This window comes from Chaetura pelagica, unplaced genomic scaffold (genome assembly GCF_000747805.2).
Source record: "Chaetura pelagica isolate M959 unplaced genomic scaffold, ChaPel_1.0 scaffold394, whole genome shotgun sequence".
Taxonomy (NCBI): domain Eukaryota; kingdom Metazoa; phylum Chordata; class Aves; order Apodiformes; family Apodidae; genus Chaetura; species Chaetura pelagica.
This window is the reverse complement of record NW_009952966.1, coordinates 1,227,406-1,231,831: the sequence shown is the minus strand read 5'-3', so window position 1 is coordinate 1,231,831 and position 4,426 is coordinate 1,227,406.

Sequence of the window (4,426 nt, the reverse complement as noted above, 5' to 3'; positions counted from 1 at the left end):
ACTGTTGGTTACAAGATCAAAAAGACTCCTGAAAACCAGGTTTGGTGTAGATGGAAAGGAGAGTTATCACTGCTTTGCATGAAGAGAGGTCACCCCACCTGCCAAAGTCCCCTGTGACCCCCCAGGAGGGGACACAGGGAGGGAAGGCAGATCATGGGGCTGATATTGTCACAGAAAAGAGATCCTCTTTGCTTGATCTATAATTAGCTGACTTTGAATGGAATTAAGCTGCAGTTAGTTTTAATTTCTGATAAAAACTGGGTAATAAAAATCAGATCTATTTTTTTTTAACAGTGCATTATTATCTTACAGACAGAGCAATTCAGCTTATTAATTATTGCAAGGGCTTCCTTTCTTGAAGAAGAAACCCCACAATTCTTTTCCTCTATAATCTTACCCGGGATAGGTAAGTAAAAGTTGTGATGGGGTCACAACATCCCACCCTGGGGATAGGGGTGACCTGTCAGCCCTGCTGGCCCCAGTCTCAGGCTGTCACCCAGTGCAGGTCCCGTGGCTGGAGGATGAAGGAACAAGCAGCATCAGCTACACAGTAAAGCAGGAGGCTGATTTTCAGGCAAACACTTGTTTTCCTGAGGAGCCACACAGTTTTCTCATGGTGTGGCCAGAGGGAAGCCCCTTTCCCTCCCTGCACATGGGTTTGGGCATGAGATGGCTCACCCATGGCAGGCAGATGGTTTCATGATAGCTGCTTGCTTTGCTATTTCTTTCCTCTTCTGACTTGTTTTTATTTTGGCCTGGGGAAAAGGCATTCTAAACAAAACCTCAGGAACCTGGCTAAAGCCAAAATCCTTCTGACAGGATGTGTAAAAGTGAGCTGAGCATCCAAGCCCAGGAGGGTTGGTTGGGGCAGCAGGAGCGCTGCCAAACACCCTGCGTCCTCCTCCTTGCTTGGCTGGTGTTGGGTTTTTTTCATAAGCAAATGTCAGAAATCAGATTTGGGATCTTGATAAAGCTCTTGGCTCACAGAACAGCTTTCTAGTCACCCTGTTATTTGAGGGGAAAATTAATCATTTCTCTAACCAGTGTTATCCAGATGGGCTGAGCACCTTTTTCTGGGCGTAGATCAGGGGAGTTATAAAAACTGAGCATGCCTGGAGGTAAAACTGGAAACCAGAGGCTGAACTGGGAAATGCTGCTGCTAAAGAAGCCATGGGGAGTGTGAGCAATGTTGCCGAGGTGTCCTGGTTGCTCCCCCCACAATGGTCCTCCCAGCCCCCCACACCAGACCACCAGAACTTTGGGGCACTGGAACCAGTTTTTGACAGCACGGGAGAAGCACAAATGACTCGTTTTCATTTGTTATTTATATAAATGGTATTATATCAATTTATAGGGATGATAGTGGTCTCTGCAAAACTGCTCAAAGAAGGGGGGCTGTTTTTTGGTCAATCATCTGCTGTTATTAGTAGAAGGGACCTGGTTGAGTTGGCTCAAGGCAGGAATCCCAAGCTCTGAGGGGAAACCTCGGGCTCATGTCTGGGATGTGTAACAGGGGCCTTAAAGCCTTTTCAGACTAAGTATTCCAAGTTCTGCCTTTGCTGGGCAAAAAAACCACTGTTTGTTGAGGGCTGGAAGTGCTGGAGCTGGAAGTTGTGGTTGTTGGGACACACTGCCTGGGAGCAAGAAACCCTGCCATGACTTTAGCTCCCAGCAAGACAAGCTCCGCCAGCTCAGCAGCTTCAGTGCCCATTGGCAATGAGCTCTCTTTGCTCACAGGGAGACAGAGGACAAATTTTAAAAATATATATATTAAAAATATCTCCTGAGCATGTAACACATCTCAGACTTTCAGGGCAAGATGTGATTTAGAGAGAATCCAGCTCAGGGAAATCCCTGGTGTAGCAGATGTTCCCAGCATGGCTCTGTGCTGCTGCTCCTGCCTCTGCCTGGCCCCTTGGAGCCCTGAACCCCAACAGGTCCCAACACCCTCAGCATCTTCCTAGCCAAGAAAGTGAGCATTTATTTTCATCTGCCAAAATACTCTACAGAACTGGGTATTCCAAGTGCATGGATGGAGCAAGAGGGGGTGTGGCTGAGGACAGGATGCTATCCCAGTACTTACTGGAATTGCTGGTGAGGCAGTGCTGGATCAGGTGAGAAAGTCTTGTGGTGCAGAGGGGCAACTGTGTGAGTCAGTTCTGCAAAACCCAGAGTTGTGTGTGCAGCTTTTGTGTGCCCTGGGTGTGGAGCTGTCAGCTGGGAGGATGCTTTAAAATGGATGGATTCGCACAAAACCCAGGAATGTTTTCCCTCAATGCAATTACAGGAAAATCAGGTTAAATCCTGCAAGTGGTAGGAGATTCTTCTTCATCTCAGTCCTCAGAGAGGCCCATTGATCATCTGGCCTGACCTTTTCTTTATCACAGGCCATTAAGCCTCACCCTAGTGCCTCTGGCTTGAGCCCACAGACATTAGTTAGACCCAAGTGTCACAGTCCTGGGGAAACTCCAGGACACACCTGACCAGGATGGCACGTGCAGTCTCCATGTCACCACTTTGCCTTCAACAGAAATAGAGCCTGGTCCAGTTTTGTCACATCCTGAAGTGTCTGATCTTCCCTCCTTCATTAGAGATACCTCCTTCAGCTTGTGCTATTAAAGAAAAACAGGTTCTCCTCCAATAACAGTGCCCAAATTCCGTGGTAAGAAAAGCAGATTTTTGACGAAAACCAGAAACAGAGGAAGTTTTGGATGGAATTTTCAGCTTCTATCTGGGGGGCTGTGTGGTGGGTTTGTGGCTCAGCCACCACAAGGAGGCCTCCTCCTTTCCAGCCCACCTGTGGCATCTGCTTGGCTTTGATGTGTGTATCCACAGGGAAAAGGTGATGGGAGATCTGTAGCAGGATACACAGCCAGCCCTGGGTGTTGCAACCTGTGCTGGGGCTGGAGGTGGCCCTGGACCTCCTCATCCAGGATGGATTGACCTAGAACTCCTATGACATCATCTTCAGAGGAGACCCAGAGGGGAAAAATAGATTATTTGAAAAAAAATAAATGCCTTTGTACTTATCCAGGTGGCTGGTGTAGGGGGCCAGTGGTTAGCAAAGGCAGATACATAGCCCAGCAGTGGGGCCAGCCCAGGTTCCCACAGCCACCCAGTGCCTTGCTGGACCAGATACTGGCACCACTGGGCACAGCTGGCATCTCTAGAGACAAACCAAATATTGAAACGTTGCTGACATTAAGGATCTTTCTGCTTCTATGAATCCAAAAATAGGCAGCAAACATGGTGCTCTTTGTCATGGAGCTCTTCTGCCTTCCCTGGCGTCGCCTTCTGTGTCACTAATGAATTCCTGTTTGTTTGTTGCTGTTTGATTTTCTTCCCACAGAGGACTGATTTATTAATAGGAAGAAACCCAGCAATAAAGAATCCCTCCAGATATTTAGCTTAGCTTGACTTCCCCACTCCTCTTTGTTAGCTAAATTAAAAGCAATCAAGTCTCCAGGAACCTTACCCCTAATTTGGAGAGCTCTAATTATTAGGAGCTGTATTTACCAAGATGCTGTCTGAACTTGTAACCAGATTTTAAAAGAGTGCATTATCAGAGTAGGCAAGAAAAGAAGCTACATCCAGCTACGCAGTTGAACCCACACTGTGTGGAGCCTCTTTTCCCTTTTCATGCCAAGAAAATGTTCATTTACCAATTTTGCAGGAGTTGATGTTCACTTTAAAGAGGTGACTGCAAAACACCCAAACGCAGCAGACTTGCAGATTCCCAGGACCTGCTGGGGCCAGGGTGCAGAACAACACACCAACATCCAGCCAGCAATATTTCTTGCATGTATTTTCAAATCTGGACATGTTTGTTTTCTCTCTATGGGCTGAAAATGCATAAATGTTTGGACAAATTTAGTTTCACTGAGCTAACACTTTTGCCACATGCTTGAAAACATCTGAATTCTCTCTGTAAAATTTCTTTGGGCTTCCTGGCAATGCTAGGAGAGAAAAAAAAACACCTTAAATGTGTTTAGGAATAGAATAATAAAGCCCTGTGAATCTCCTCGATACACAACAGGAATTTGAGTAGTTCTTGTAAGTCTGTTTAATAAAATTCAGAGCAAAAAGGTGATGGAATGAGCCTTGTGAAGTTTGTGCAGGCACATTGGCTTGTGTGTGTGTGGGGGTGCACATATGTGTGTAAACCTACTTAACCTCCCTTTTAATTTGCTATCCAGCGTTTCTCCTGGATGAGCCCTGTGAAAGGAGCTGAGCTGCAACCTGCCCATCTTTGCAGAACGATCAGAGCAGGATTCCAACCCTCCTGCAAACCCAAGTTCCCCCTCATTGCCATCCCCATCCGTCTCCCGACGACAGCGAATTCATTCCTGCGCTGGAGACTTGCCAGAAGTTTCTCATCTCTCTGTCTGTGGGCTGCTCTCTCCTGCTCTGCCTCTCTCCTTTATTT